Genomic DNA, 17,305 nt, shown 5'->3' on the forward strand with positions numbered 1-17,305 from the left:
ATGAAGGCCCTCTCTATCCAAACCTGACTAAATTGAAAATGGCCTATGGAGGAGACATAGGCTCCATCCAGCCCCCGGTGACTGAAGACCACACACCCCAGTGTGTGTATAATTTAGGGGCAGTGAACACCCTTGATGATCCTTTTGGAACTGCAGCCCAGGTCACCATCATTCTCAGAGACACAGAATAGAGGGTCTGGCACATAGAATTGGGAGGTTTCAGGCATTCCGCAAGGTATGGGGGTAGAAGTTTACTCCTACCCAGTAGGTTGGTTCCTTTGACAGTCATGGAGTCATGTTTCCCACAAGAGAATACATTATAGAGATTGATATCCTACACTACTGCATATCCCAGTAATGGCTGTGTGGATATGCTCCCCTATAACACCTCTGGCTAAGTGATAGATTACCCATAGCTCCCATCTCATCTTTCCAATGTTCAACAGCAAAAATATCACCTGTGCAGTGAGAGAAAATATATTACTGAACTCACAAAGGATCGTCAATCTATGGGTGTCTCCATTCTACCATTTCTGCCTATAATAGTATGATGTAGTCAGTGAAAAAGGTGGGTGGAGCATGGTGGTTGACTGTAGGTTATTGATGCTTAAATGCAGAAATGACCCCTTTGGTACCCACAGTCCAAGACATTGTGATAATTGCATATTGACATCAGTATAGTCCTCATCTTTGTATGCTCCTGATACCCCAAATTGTGTGACATGGAAAGCAGTTACTTTCCACTTTGGAATGGAAGAGGAGCAGGCTCTGAGTAGAGGTCATTTTAGTCATCCTACCTCTAGGATCTCTAGAAAATAGATCCCTCTTTGAGCTACAGGTTTCTGCTACCCAAATCCATATCATCTGGTTCCTTTGATAGAAAGAGGGAGCAACAGAAAATCACAGATTCCTGAGTTTTGGGGCCAGCAGATCCCATATGCAGTTAATGCCATGCCCCTTTGAGAGGCAACTCCTGACATACTATTGGGCCATGGTGGAAATGCAAAGTATCACCAAAAACTCAGGTCCTCCTGGGTTCAGAAATCCTCATCATGTCCTGGGTCCTGTATTATAAGAACGTTCATCAAGCAGGGCCCAACAAAAGAGCATCAGTAAATGGAAGTGGTATATTTAGGCCCCTAGGTAATGACTGATTTGCATGAGCAGGTGATGGAGGCCTCTTTAACAATAATCCTGTTGTAATATCAGATTATGGCTATTCCATCCCTGCATTGGCATCTTGAGGACCTCAATGCCCAAGACTAAAGGATGCCCCACCTGATGCTCAGCAAAGTTCACTGATGGATAGGCCAAGTTGAAGCCATACAGCATCATACTGGGCAGCAGCTCAATGGGCTGAACTGTGAGCAGTGCTCTTAGCCCTGAAACACTTGGACACAAGCACCCTTGTGTACCTATTTACTGACTCATGGGCTATTTCCAATGGCTTAGCAATCTAGTCAGGTTCATGGAGAGAAAGAGATTGAAAAATCAAATATTACCCAATGTGGGGAAGTGACTTTGGGGAACAACTGTCAGTATGGAATGGTATTTCAATGTTTTCCATGTTGATACACATGGCAAGGGCTCATATCATGATGAATAACATTGGAATGACCTACTCAATAATGGATGCACTGAGAATGTGGATGGAGATCCTCTTGGGAGAGAGGAAACAGATAAGCTTTGCCTGGGGAATGAGGATAATGAACATACCCTCGATGACATTTTTGAAATAGCTGTATTACCCATAGCTGCTTCCACTGCTGTGTGCATCCATCCCTGAAGTGGATATGAAAATTTTGACACCAGGAAATTATGAGCACAGAAACATGGAAAATCTCTTCCATTAAAAGGGGCTCAATCATCCACTTACCAATGTAAGAAATGTCAACTACAAACAGAGGCCAAAAAGGCATTTAGGGGCTGTTCTGGAGGGGATGCACCAGGTTATTCATGGCAAGTGGAATATATTAGCCCTCTTCTGCCATCCCAAAATAGATCTTATGCCTTGCTCACAGTAGACACCTGTTCAGGCTATGGCTTTGTCTGTCTAGTTCATCAGGAAGGTGCAGTATACACATGGGATACTCTAAAAAGTAGCTCTGCCACTCCTTCAGTTACCCAGATAATATCTTCTCTAGCCAAGGCAATGATGGGCTCAGATGCAAAGAATTATTTGGAAATTCCACATCAATCACTATTCATAGGTGGCCAGCATTGTGAAGAATTTCAGTAACTACCTAAAAAATAAGTGTCTGTGTCTATATCCTATCTACTCTCTTACTAGATGGACTGTCTACTTTACTGGGTGTTCTGGAAGCTAAACTCAGCAGTTCCCCAGAAGGGAAACACAACCTTAATATGCTTCCCAGCACAAGGAGGAGATGAGGATAGGAGAGGAACCCAGACTTTGCTATGCATCTATCCACATACACATCAAGATGAACATTGGCCCCAAAAGGGGGATCAAGGACACAACACTTAGGATTCTCCTTTTCACCCATTATCAGTGCATCATTTTGCTTTTTATACCATTAGTTCCTCCACACCATTTCAGGATGTTAGAAGGTAAGCCTGCCAGATGAAGGAGTGAGATGACAGAAATGGGTATAAAAGTGTTTTAACATATATGAGCTGATGATCCAGTGGGTTGGACCTGCAGGACCTGACATATAAATATTGGAAGTTAGTGAGTGATGCTTACCCATGTAGAGCCACCAGTCCACTTGGGAATGGTCATGGGACACCTTCACAGAGTCCTGACAACTCTTGCCAAACAGGAAGGTGGAAGAGGGCCAGAAGATAGGGGGAAGGCACTCAGAACAATGGGAAAGAGGTGTCATAGCTCAAGACAAGGGGCAGACAGACTGTGGGGCCTCAGAGGAAAAGATCAGTTAACACAAACAGTTTGAAAAAAGTATCTTGTATGGGAAGTGGTTACATGACCACCCTGTCAAGACTAGTTACTGCTCCTCCTTCCCCTTTACTACAGATTTTGCTTGCTGACACCGTTGAAAGAAAACACCTTCATTCAGCTGACCCAGGCCCTTGCAGTGGCAGAGACTTCCATGTCATCAACGCCATTCATCTTGTCTGTGAACAACTCATAATCATTGTCCTAGACTTCCTCCTAGCCCAACAAGGAGGTATATGTGTTGTTGCTAACATGGGTTAATACCTCAGGGGAGGTGGAACTAGAATTGAACTAAAATCCAATGGCAAGCCCACTGGCTATACAAACAGATTCTTTGTGAATCTCTTCAGTGCTCCAGGAGCATGGATGCAACCATTACCCCAGACAGTCCTTATTAACCTGCTTGGAAGAAAGGTATGCACAAGCTAAACTCTCCTAATGAGCTCAGGTATTGGTGTTCTCAAACCTTTAGTCAACATTGTTGAGAGCCACAGGCTAGTATTCCTGACACTACTCTGCATTTGTATCCAATGTGTGAGGTGGGTTTATGTTGTAAACTAATGTGGAGGACTAGGGAAATCCTGGTTGGACTGCTGGGAAAGTCAGACACATCTACTAGCCATCTCCCAGTCCTCACCTAATCCCCATCCTTTCTATTGTGTGCAAATTTTGCAATATTTATCCATTCCACACCCCAGGGGAAATGTTAGATCTAATAGAATGGGGTGACCATTACTTGAATGCAGAACCAGGAATTAGCAGTTCTAGCTGCCTATCAAAATGGGAACATTCAGTGGCAGGGATTCCTCCCTGCTGGGGTGTATAAATGTTCATTCAGGGGCAGCACGGACATCTCTCATCTCTGACATAAAGACACCATTCACCAACACTGATTCTAGCTGTTGACCTTTGTGGGGATCCAACTATGATTGGATCTCTTCCCCTGCTCTTCTGGACTCTTCGTGCTGTTTAAGGAATAAGTAGTCATTAGCCAAACGTTTTTGTTGTTCCTGAGTCTGTGTTCCCATGACACAACATGTAGTAACTCGCTCCACACTTGCTTCTAAGGAACAGAGGTTAGAAAGTGAAAAACAGTAGTAGAGAAGCTTGGAAGACAACACCTTAACCAAATTATTTAGAGTAATATCACCAGAAGCAATTCTTGTTGATATCATGTATACCTGTGACATGATCCAGTTAAAAGAATGCTTTAATCATATTACCCCACATCTATAACTCTTAGCTACTCATGAGAAAACATCAAACACAAACCTTAACTGAGGAACATTCTACAAAATAGCTTACTAATATTCTTTATAAATTTAAAGGTCATAAAATATCAAAACAAAACAAAAATACAACAAAGAGACTGAGAAAATGTGAGAGATTACAGGAGATATGATGATTAAATGCAGTTACATAACGTGGACTGGTCCTGGGATAGAAATAGGACGTTTGTATAAAAGTTGTTGAAATCCAAATAAAGTTTATAATTTTATTAATGTTGTAATACCAAAGTGAATTTTTTAGTTTTCATAAATTACTATGTGACACTGGGAGAAACTGTGTGAAGGGTATGGGGAAACTGTGCCCTATCTTCAAAATTTTTCTGTAACTCTAAAATTATTCCAAAATAAAAACAGATGAAATCCAAATGACCAATAAACATGAAATGGCAACAGACTCATTAACAGTCATGAAAATGCAGGGAAATACAACCACACACACACAAACACATACAGCAGACTGTAAGGAAAATAAAGAGCCTGGAAAAAAATATTCCTAAGAAATGGTGCAATTAGATCTTGAAACACTCCTGGTGGAAGTGTAAATAGATCAAACCTCTGAAAACAATTTCATTTTTTGAAGTAAAGCTGAGGATATTCATATTTGTGGCCTTATAATTTCATTCTGAGGTAGAAACTCTAGGAAAAAGCCATGCCCATAAGCAATAGAATAAATGTCAAGAACCTTAAAAGCAGCATTGTAAGTATTAGTCCAAACCTCGAAACAATTTTAATGTCTGTCAGAACTAGAATAATATAAATAAATTGTGATATAGCCATACAATGTATTAATATACAATTACATTTACTGGACTCCAGGGACATATGAATACACAGATATATCATGAAGCATAATGTTGATTGAAAAATTCAAGAATGAAAATGGTAAGTTAAAAAGAATTGCACTTATAAAAAGACAAAAAGAATATTTTACAGTATCTTAGGGATATAGACTTAGGTGGTAAAACAATGACTAAACACAAAGAACCAATCACTATAAAAGTCAACATACTAGTTATGTGGAATTGTTTGGATCCTATATATGTGATAAAAATATGAAGCAAAGTAAGAAGCTAATAATCATGAAAGCCGGCGTAGGGCTTACTCCTGTAAGTAAGGAGGATATTATTAGACAGGGACACAAGAGGAACTTCTGTCACGGTGGCAATTTTCTTCCCAGTTAAGGTGGTGGTCACATGGAATTTGGTTTACAGCTCTTTGCTACATTGCACAATTCAGTTTTATGCATTCTTTCCTGTATGCATGCTTTATTTCATAGATTTAAAAGCGAGAATACCTAAATGGATATATTTGTTTTCTTTAAGAAACCCAAAGTCCGAAGGAAGACTTCAGAATCTGTTTTATTTCAAAGACAGTATTTTAAGAATTAATAGATGAAATGCAATTTGGTTAAATAAAAGTTGTTACTAAAGTACTTAGGAAAGTTAAACTTTTACTACAAATTTGAAAATAAGGTATGGAATAGAGTCTACATTAATGTGGACCACATTTTCCCTAATATTCTGTAATGTAGAATCTTAAATTTGTGTGAAACTGGCAACAATGGTTTGGCTCACCAGCCAGTATTTGAAATTACTGCCAATCTGGGAGACTTGATATAATATACTCAGGCTAAGCTGACAGGCTAAAAATGCAAAGGTCAATTACAGGGTCACAACAAAATCATAAGGGAGGCAGAGGAAGAAGGAACACAATATTATAAGTTTCATGTGTGCATCTCTTCCAATAGCTTATTATGTGGGCAAATCATAACCCCAGAAAGATTATACCCTCTCTGTGGCTAACTAGAACGTCAAATAAAATATTTTGGCCCTTTACAGCTTAGGTTATATAACTGAAAAAAAGGCTAGTTTTTTACTAAACAGATCCTGTAAATCCCTGGGCAGATTCAACTCCTTCTCTCACCCATTGTAGAGATTTATTTAAAAAAAGAAAATCTCATATAATATCTAATTCCATTTCTTCTTGTTTGAATGTTCACTGACAACAGTTTAAGTACATCCAGACTAGGAGAAGTTATCCCGAACCCTTCACTTGGATGTTTTGTGGTATTGTTTTCTCTGTATTTTCACTTCTACAGCTTCCAGTTCATGGACTTTTTTCTGTCCGCTGAGCTTTTCTGTCACCACCAATCTTTCTTCATAGTTTATACTTTTCCAATTATGGCAGAAAAAGGTGTAAGTACCAGTGCACAAACTGTACCCTGACAGTTCTTTCAACACCATTTATGAGATCTAAAACAAAGGATTTCTGGATCATAGACTTCCTTTCTCCACTCCTAGATTTTTAATCTCACCCTGATGAATTTGTGCTAAGCAATTTATCTCTCCACTGGATATTTGCTTTTGTTTGAAGTCTGATTTATGGGGACATATAGTCACTCCAACTTTGATTAGAAAACCTGTTCTGATACTTCCCTTCAATACTATGGCATTTCACATTTTCATTGCAGTCTCTCAACAACCTTCAAACACATGAGGATTTTCTCCCTTCATAGATTCAGCTTTAGTTCATGGTTCCAGAATCCCAGATGATCTGATGCCATTTTGCCAGTATCTCTGCATGCCTTGGGTGATAGCAGCTCATGGTGATCTCACCCAAAGGCCAACAGACCAATTTGCAAGCAATAGACATGCTAGTTGTTCTGTGTATTCTAAACATAAACCTGGTAATGAGTCAGCCAGAGGTGGTTGAGTAGAACAGCACTCAGGCCTGTGACTGATATTGAGAAGGATCAGAGACAGGGCTTTTCTGAAAATATGGACAATTTTTTCCTCATAGTCACATAAGGAAACACGTGTTATTAAAAACAAACTAAAATTTCAGAAATCTTTTTAAAGAGCTCTATTATATAAAATTTAGATTTCCTTATTTTAAATGTAAATTTTAAGTTATATTACTCCTCTTAGGCTATTAATTGCTAAATAGTATAGTCTCAAAGGTAAATTAGGGTGGTATCGTGGCTCAGTGGCAGAATTCTTGACTGTCATGCCGGAGACCTGGGGTTCGATTCCCAGTGACTGCCCATGCCAAAAAAAAAAAAGAAAAAAAGAAAAACAAAGGTAAATTAAATTTGTAGGATAAATAGAATGAAAGTAACGTGTAGAGCACCCAAAATGATGTTCTACATTGAAAAACAGATTTTGATTATCAGTTTTCAGCTACCACAAAATTCAATTTTATTTTGAAATGAAACTTTTACACTAAAGCATAGCATTTAGCTTTCACAGTGATTTACTTCTAGAGTCTCTGTTTTGCCTTTTCCTCCCTCAAAATAAAAATTTATATGATATCTTGAGGGAGATAAATAAAAGGTTCTCTACTAGGTTGTAGTCTGTGGCTTTTGAGGGAAATTAATAACATCTATCATTTAAACTTGGTTGAAACAAAATCACAAACGAATGGCATCACAAATGCTGTTATTGACTTGGAAAATTTCTGTCTAAATAAGAATAAAAACCCATGTTTCAGACCATTTTCAATCCCCTGCCTCAAGTGAATTTCCTCTTTACCACCTTGTCCACTGATGGGATCCACTAGAGTTTAACTAATCACAAGCAATGCTATTGTTCAGATGCTACAAACAGCACAAAATATAACCATATTAGAAAACCCCTGAATGTAGCTCTGTTCTCATTCCAGGCTGAGAGTATTTTTTTCAGGATGATAAACAGAAAAGACAGTGAACTCTAGTAGCTTTCTGGAACACTTTATAAAATAGAGTATTTCAGTATAAATATCTTTAGCAATGTTTATTTAGCATTTAGGTCTTAAATGCATGTTCAGTAATGACTGTGAAAAAATGTTTATAAAACAGAAATTGTATGGAAATTAGCACAAAATATTTGGGAAGTAGACACACTGCAACCGCCCTGAGTGTTCTGACATATCTCTCACCTATAAAGCTGTCGAGACTCGAGACCATGAAAATTCATGAAGGAACATCCCATTTGTCAGGCTTCTTGGCCTCTTCCCTGGACACTTCTTAGTATTCTATTTAACTGAAAAAAGACACATTTGCAGATTAAGAACCTAAAGGTTTTACAGGATAACATTGTTTTAATGACAAGTAGAAACTGGTCATGAAAGAGCAAAGAAGTCAAAGCTGATCTACCTGAATCTAAAGTCTAGATATTTTTCCCAGCATTTATAGTTGCTCTTATCCCCTATTCTCATGAACATCTGACACACACACACAGTTCTCATTCCTGACACTTATGAAGGCTACACTGGTGGTGTCTTGTAGGATGAAATGAAGCAGTGTAAAGGTGCAGGTATCAAAATGAAGTAAAGCTATTATAATAGTTGGGCTAAAGGTCATGAGAATCTAAAATAGAGAGACAGCAAATATAACAAAGGAGAACAAGATCTAAAGGACATATATATCTGTAAACTATATAGGGCAAAATGACACTTTTAATATAAAGTATGAGAAGAAGGAGGGTGTTTCATTCTCTATGACTTTAAAGGCTCTGATAAAAATAATAGTGAAGTAAAGATTTCTTTCTTAGAAATCTGGCATTTGGAATCCCTGAGACTGAGACTGCTGCTATTGAGCATTTGTGATTAAACAAAACATAAGAAGTTCAGATTGGGCTGTGATGAAAGAAAGAATACTCTAAGCGCTCAGAGAGGAGCAGAGATGTAATGACTGAGAAGAATTTCACGCCATAAGAAAAGGAAACTTCCATTTCAGATGTCTTTCAGATTTCAAGTTGAAATAAATAACAGGCCTGCAAATATTTTAGTCTGTCTGTGGGTTTTTCTGGGATATCAGTGTACATTCTTATTTAAAATACACTTTTGTGAGCTGGTTCAAGTGGGTCTGACTTCATTGTTTCTAAAACTTTCCCCTCTGCTATTTGTAGGCATTTCTGAATCCGAAGGCATTTCTGCCAGTAAAAGTAATCACAGAGAAAAGGCCAGCTGCTGTTTCCTGCCCATTTGAATGGGCACATTACGAATATCACAAAATAAAAGACGCATTATCATGTAGCAGCAAACTCATTCCCTTGATTTGAGAAATGAAAAGGATCTATATGCTGATTTCTACCTTTCCCTTCATCTCAAAACAAACTAACCAATTTCTAAGATGCTATTTTCCTTTCTAATGCTAGGAAATTTTCTGGCAAATAGAGTTAGCAGTCCAAGAACTACTCTAAGTACTTTTCTTGCTGGAAAGTAGCATTGGCATGAAATGAGCCCGTAGAAAGGTGGCTATCATGGGCTGTCCACGGGGGCAAACAGGAGCCACCTCGTCGTTGCCGACCCACTTAAGCTCTGCTAACTCCTCAGGAAGATACCGTTCGCGCACAAATACCCAAAACACAGAGCCACTAAATTGTAAAATTGTATAGTTGTCTGCTATTGGAATTAACTGCAAGGAATATGGGGAAAAAACCCTAAATACTGGAAAGTATCAATCATGCTATTAGAAAATGAAAAACAAAACAAAAACATGTTGTTGGTTAGAAATAAAGTGAGACCACATAGAGGCAGTTCAAAACACTGCAGCCACAATAGCATAAGATTAACAGTGTGGCACCTGGACCCTGGGAGCTCAGATCTACCACTTCACATTTCTACTGAACTTTTTATTTAATTGCAGATTTATACGCAGTTGGAAGAAATACTAACAGACAAATCTCATGTATCTTTTATTCAGTTTCCCCAAGGAGTAATGTCTTGCAAAACTATGGCAAATATCACTGCCAGGGTATTGGCATTGAATCAGTCAGGAAACAGAACATTTTCACATGCTCAAATGGGCCTTTTATAGTCACACTCACTTTCCTCTGTCACCCACCAAACTCTGCCATCTCTGACTTGAGACCATTACCTTGTTCTCCATTTCTACAATGTCGTCATTTCATGAATTTTATGTAAATGGAAGCATGCATTATGTCTTTTGGAGTTAACTTTCTTTACTCAGCATAATTATCTGAAGACTTATCCAGGTTGCTCCTTGTAATTTGCTCTTTCCTTATTGCTGACTCGTATTCCACGGTATTGATGTGTCACAGTTTGTTTAACCTTCACCCATTGAAGGCCATCTGAATTGCTTCCAATTTGGGGCTATTGAAAAAAAAAAAGCTGTTCTGAACATTTGTGTACAGATTTTTGTGTGAATATAACTTTTCATTTCTCTAGGAGAAATGCAATTGCTGGGTTATTGCATATTTAACTTTTTAAGAAACTGCCGATCTCTTTTCCAGAGTGACTATAGATTTTACATTCCCAGCAACAATGCATGAGTGATTTAGTTTATTCATATAGTTTTCACATAGCATTTGGCGTTTTCACGATTTTTATTTTTTTGTCATTTTGACAGGTGTGTAATGATATCTAATTGTGGTTTATATTTGCATTTCTCTAAGGCCTAATAATGTTGAACATATTTTCATGTGTTTTTTCCATGTTTATATCCTATTCAATAAAATGATTATTTCTCATTGTTTAATTTCATTATTTTAAATACTGTTGGGTTTTGAGAGTTCTTTATATATTCTAGATACTAGCCCTTTGTTTGATATATGATTTGAAAATATTATCTCATGGTGTGCAGCTTATTTTATCATTCTTTTAACCCAGTCTTTTGCAAAGAAAAAGTTTTTAATTTTGATGAAATCAGTTTTATCAATTTTTCCTCCATGGATCATGCATTTTTTGTCCAGTCTAAAAACTCTGACCAGCCCAAGACTCTGAAGAGTTTCTCCATGCATTTTCCTAAAAGTTTTATAGTTTTACATTTAATTTTCACATTCCATTTTGAGGTAATTTATGTATAATGTGTGAGATTTTGATAGAGGGAATCATTTTTCTTTTGCTTTTGATTTTGTTTTATATATATTTGCCTATGGATGTCCAATTGTTCCAACACCATGTGTCAAAAAGTCGTTTTTCCTCCTGTGCTTGTTTGAAAGGATGTATGCCCCCTAGAAAAGCCATGTTTTAATCAAAATCCCATTTCGTAAAGGTAGAATAATTCCTATTCAATGCTATATGTTTGAAACTGTAATCAGATCATATCCCTGTATGATGTGATTTAGTCAAGAGTGGTTGTTAAATTGGATTACGTGATGACATGTCTCCACCCATTTGGATGGGTCTTGATTTGTTTATTGGAGTCCTATAAAAGAGGAAACAATTTGGAGAATGGAGGTTCAGAGAGAGCAGAGAAGAATGACATAGCCATGAGAGCAGAGAGCCCACAAGCCAGTGACCTTTGGAGATGAAGAAGGAAAATGTCTCACAGGGAGCTTCATGAAACAGAAAGCCAGGAGAGAAAGTAGCAGATGATGCCTTGCTCACCATGTGCCCTTCCAGCTGAGAGAGAAGCTGTGACTGTGTTTGTCATGTGCCTTTCCAGATGAGAGAGAAACCCTGAATACCATCGGCTTTCTTGAACCAAGGTATCTTTTCCTGGATGCCTTTGATTGGACATTTCTATAGACTTGTTTTAATTTAATTTTCTCGGTCTTAGAACTGTAAACTAGCAACTTATTAAATTCTCCTTTTTAAAATCCATTCCGATTCTGGTATACTGTATTCCAGCAGCTAGCAAACTAGAACACCTCCATTAATTTTTTTCACCTTTGTCAAAACTCACTTTGGCATATCTATGTATGTCTATTTCTAATTCTCCATGATATTCCATTGATCTGTGTATCCATCCTTCCACCAATATTAACACAAGATTAGCTACTGAAGCTATTTAATAAGTCTTGCTATCAGCTAGACTAACTCTTACCAGTTTCTTCTTCTTTTTCAAAATTCTTTTAGCTAGTCTAGCTACTTTTCCCAACTGTTAGAATAACATAAGTAATATCAGTTTGGAAACAGTTAATGTCTTCAATATTTTGAGGACTCTTATTCAAGTACACATTATTTCTCTCTCCATCTATTTAGACTTTTGACTTCTTTCAAAGTGTGTAGCCTTCAACATATAGTCCTGTACATATTTTATTAGATTTTCCCTAAGTATTTCACATTTTAGCAAGAGTAAATGCTATTTTTAATTTTGGTGTCCAGGAGCATATAATAGATTTTTGTATGCTGATATTGATGAGATCATCCTTGCTGAACTCATTAATTCTAGGAGGCTTTACAGATCCTTTGGGATTTTCTAATAGATAATCATGTCATCTATGAATAGGGGTAGTTTTATATGTTCATTTCCAATTTTTATGCCTTTTATTTCCTTTTGTATTTTATTTCACTGGTTAGAATTCCTAGTTCTATGTTGAATAAGAGTGGTGACAGAATTCATCTTTGCATTTTATCCCAACCTTAGGAAGAAACCATTCAGGCTTTAACCATTATGGATAATGTTACCTGTATATTTTGTATCTATACTTTTTATAAATTTGAAAAACTCCCTCCATTCCTATTTTTTCTGAAAGTTTTTTTATCATGAATGGTTCTTCAGTTTTCTCAAATGTAGGTATTTTTCTTTTTGCCTTGATTGATATGATCATGTGATATTTCTTCTTTACCTGCTAATAAAGTGGATTAACATTTATTGATTTTTCAATTACTGAACCAGCCTTTCATGCCTGGAATAAACCCCACTTGGTTATGGTATACAATTCTTTCTATATAAAGTTGAGTTATAGTTGCTCATATTTTGTAAATGAATTTTGTGTATATATTCATAAGAGATACTGGTCTATAGTTTTACTTTCTTTTGTGCTGTCTTTGTACTAAATTATTACTGCATTAATAGTTATAGGGTTATTAATTAATTATAGGGCTAATCAAATTAACTATTTCATATTGGGTTATTATGCAATTTGTGTTTTTGAGGAATTGGTCCATTCCATCTAACTTGTTAATTTTATGTGTGCAGCATTGGTTGTAGTATTCTCTTATCTTTTTGATGTCTGCAGGGTCTATAGTGATACCACCTCTTTTATTCCTAATATTGGCAATCTGTGTTTCTTCCATCTCTTTCTCCTCTCCTCTCTCTCTCTTTCTCTCTCTCCTTTTCAGTCTTGCTAGTGTGTTCTCATTTTTATTAATCTTTTCAATAAAACAAGCCTATGTTTCCTTAATTTTTTTCATTGTATTTGCTTTTAATTTCATTGATTTCTGCTCTTACCTTTATTATTCCCATATTCTTGTTCTTGCTTTGGGCTTATTTTACTCTTCTTTTTCTAAATTCTCGAGGTAGGAGTATAGATTATTTTTTAGTTACTTTCCACCTTTTGTAAGCATTTTTAGTGCTTTTTTTTTTTTTTACTCTCAAACGTCTTTAGTTGGGTGTCACAAATCTTTATATGTTGTATTTTAGTTTTCATTCAGTTCAATTTATTTTTTATTTCCCTTGAGAGTTTATCTTTGCTCCATGACTTGTTTAGATAAATGTTGTTCAATTTCTAATGTCAGCAGCATTCTCTTTGCAGAAATTAAAAAGCCAATACTCAAATTCACATGGGCTTGCAAGGGGCCCTGAACACCCAAAACAATTTTGAAATAGAACAAAGTTGGGAGATCACACTCCCTGATTTCAAAATATTCTACAAAGTTGCAGTAAACAAAACACTGTGATACTGGCAGAAGGATAGATGCTTGACTCAATGGAATAGAATTTTAGAAATAGACCCATACCTCTATGGCCAACTGAAATTCAGCAAGGGTTCCAACTACATGCCATGGGGAAGTAGAATCTCTTGAACAAATGGTGCTGAGAAGATTGGATAACCATATGGAAAAGAATGAATTTGGAAACCCTATCTCATACCATTTACAAAAAATAACTCAAAATGGAACAAAGACTTAAATATAAGAGCTAAAGCAGGGTGGGCCACGGTGGCTCAGCAGGCAAGAATGCTTGCCTGCTATGCCAGAGGACCCGGGTTTGATTCCCGGTGCCTGCCCATGTAAAAAAAAAAAAAAAGGGAAATAGCTTCAGAGGACTGTATTAAGTAATGTATTCTTAGTTGTGATACCAAAAACATGAGCAGCAATGAAAACAAATAGATAAATATAATTTGTCAAAATTAAAAATTTTAATGTCTTTTTTAATCAAAAGACATTATCAAGAAAATGAAAAGACAACCTACAGGATGGGAAATAGTAGTTACTAAACCATATTTTTGATAAAGGCTTAATACCCCAAATATATAAAGAACTTTCACAATGTAAAAAAAAAAAGACAAACAAATCAATTAAAACATGGGCAAAGGACTTGAACAGACATTTTCCCAAAGAGTGGATAAAAATAGTCAATAAGTATAAGACAGGATGCTCAACATCATTAGCCATTAGGAAAATGCAAATCAAATCCACAATGTGATACTACTATATACCCACAAGGATAGATATAAAGAAGTGGGAAATAACAAGTGCTGAAAGGATGTGGAAAAATTAGAACTCTGTGCATTGCTGGTGGGAATAAAAAATGGTCCAGCCACAAGAAAAGCAGTGTGGTAATTCCTCAAAAAGTTAAATATAGAATTACCATATGACAGGGGAATTCCCTAGCTTTCCCATCACATGGCAATGTCCTCTTTTATAAGTTCCACTGACTTCCAGCTTCTCACTCCTCTATATAAGGCCTCAAGTAATAGGACTGCCATCCATTCTGATTCATTTAGCTACATCTTAACTAGAATAAAATTTTCAAATGGTACTACTTATAATGGGTTCAAGTCCATAGGAAAGGGATGAAAATTAAGAACACATGTTTTTCTAGGTACAGTATTAGAGTTCCCACAATACATTTAGGTATTTCACAGAAAAGAAATCACTAATATCAGTAAACATATGCATAATGGTTTATATTCACCAGTAATTAGTTAAAACTTAAAGCATATAGAGAAGCATAAATTCACACTAATTAAACTGGCAAAATTTAAAGTACAGAAATACCAAGTACCTTCCAATTATTTTGAGCCATAGAAACTTTCATATATGGTCAGTATAACTATAAATTAGCACAGGAAAGAAATTTAGCATTGTCTAACAAAGGAAAACTTTAGTTATCCCTTCTGCCCATTGACTATATTTCAGGTATAAATCCCAGAAAAGTTTCACATGTGCACAAAATATGTTCAGGAATCTTAACGGTAGTATTAAACATAATGATTAAACCTTGGAAACAAACTAAATGTCTATAAATTTTATATAATAATTTTATTTTGGTGTGTCACTGAAATGTAATAAAATATAATTAAAATGTGTGAATTAGAGATTGTGTATCAATGCAGGTAAGTCTCAAAACATTATACTAAGGAAAATAAAATTTTAGAAGTAATTTTGTAGAATAATAACACATATAAAATTTGCAAACTGTTTACATAATGCTTGCAGATGTATACACGTGTGGACATACATATATCACCAGATAAGAAAATAGTGAATCCATAGAGTACAAATATCTAAGTGTAGAACCAGAGAATGAAGTTGTAAAAGAGCCTAAGATATTATAAGTTCATGGTTAGTCCATTTTGAAGAAGCAGGGTGCACCTGTATGATTTCTCTGTTACAGAAGGCTAGCCATGGAAATGTGAGTGAATTATAAGAAAGCAATACCTAATTCATACGCCTCAGAGCATCAATGCTGTCTCTAAGCTCAGATCTCCTAAGAATCATTTTCTTAAGCTCGTTTAAGTTTGAATTTGATATTTCTACAGAACTAATTTCTGAGCTCAATTCTTTAGGGTCTGCATTTGTAATACACACTCAAATAAGCTTTTCCATCATTTCAACATCCTTTCCAGAAGTTGACCTTACCCTGTGTTCTGTATCATTATATTATCAACTTGGATTTTCCAGGAAACATATTTCCTAAGATTTACCTTTCCTTTAAGGTGCCAGGATGGATGCCAGTTTCCTGACATGGGAAACAAATTAATACAAACTGAGTGGCTTATAACAATAGAAATGTGTTGCATCACTCACAGTTCTCAACTTGTGGCATAATGTGGTCTCTGCCTCATCACATGGCTGTCTTTGCTCGCTGTCTGACTGACCAAATTTCCTCTCTGTATAAGGACACCAGCCATAAGGTTTTAGGATCCACCTTATCCAGTTTGGCCGCATCTTAACTAATAACATCTTCAAAGATCCTATCTCCAAATAGTTATCCTATTTGGAAATGGTTAGAATGTGAACATATATTTTTAGAGGACACAATTCAATCCATAAAAAAATGTAAATCTGCACAAGATTGGAAAAATGAAAATGCAGTAGCACCCTTTATTCTCTGAAGCTCATTGTTGCTTAGAAGTTGTCACAGTTTGCTAGGATGCTAGGCACCTCAGATATATTGCAGGTTTAGTTCCAGAAAACTGCAATAAAGTGAGTCACATGAATTTTTAATTTCCCAGTGCATATAAAACTTATTGTTACACTATACTGTAGTCTAATAAGTGTACAATATCATTATGTCTAAAAAACAGTGAACATACCTTAATTTAAAAGTACTTTATTGCTAAAAATACTTTATAGCCTAATGCAAGTCATCTTTTTGCTGGTGGAGGGACTTTCCTCAATGTTGATGGTTGCTGACTGCTAAGATTAGGGTAGCTGTGGCAATTTCTTAAAATAAAACAACAGTGAAGGTTGCCACATTGATTGATTCTTCCTTTTAAGAAAGATTTTTCTGTAGCATGTAATGCTGTTTGATAGCATTTTACCCACAGTAGAGCATCTATCAAAATTGGAGTCAATCCCTTCAAACCCTGAAGCTGCTTCATCAACTATTTTTATGTAATATTCTAAACTGTTCATTCTCATTTCAACAATGTTCAAACATCTTCACAAGGAATAGATTCCATCTCAATAAACAACTTTTTTTGTTCATCCAGAAGAAGCAATTCCTCATCTATCTAAGTTTTACCATGAGATTGCAGTAATTTAGTCTCTGGCTCACTTCTAATTCTGCTTCTCTTTTGAGTGAGTATTGATGAGTCATTTCCATAGGTTTTCAATTAACTTTGCGAAGATCCATCAGAGGAAGTCCATCTATGGCAGCTATCGTCATACAAAATGTATTTGTTCAAGATTAAGATTTAAAAGTCAAAATAACTCCTTGATCAATGGGCAGCAGAAAGTATATTGTATTTGCAGACATTAA

At 36.3% G+C, this 17,305-nt stretch overlaps 1 long non-coding RNA gene across 5 annotated transcripts in view; it reads right to left on the minus strand.

Annotated features, from left to right (window-relative positions):
- LOC143642760 (uncharacterized) overlaps positions 1 to 17,305 on the minus strand; it is a 121,093-nt gene that overhangs the window by 50,631 nt on the left and 53,157 nt on the right. For 3 of the 5 annotated variants that reach the window (XR_013155849.1, XR_013155852.1, XR_013155851.1), the window contains exons 5-6: positions 10,064 to 10,299; positions 8,122 to 8,225 (exon numbers count right to left, since the gene is read on the minus strand). This is a non-coding gene — a long non-coding RNA (uncharacterized LOC143642760). Of the gene's footprint in view, positions 1 to 5,094; positions 7,245 to 8,121; positions 8,226 to 10,063; positions 10,300 to 17,305 lie in introns of those variants that run through there. The other 2 variants (XR_013155850.1, XR_013155853.1) reach the window with 2 other exon arrangements.

This window comes from Tamandua tetradactyla, chromosome 7 (genome assembly GCF_023851605.1).
Source record: "Tamandua tetradactyla isolate mTamTet1 chromosome 7, mTamTet1.pri, whole genome shotgun sequence".
Taxonomy (NCBI): domain Eukaryota; kingdom Metazoa; phylum Chordata; class Mammalia; order Pilosa; family Myrmecophagidae; genus Tamandua; species Tamandua tetradactyla.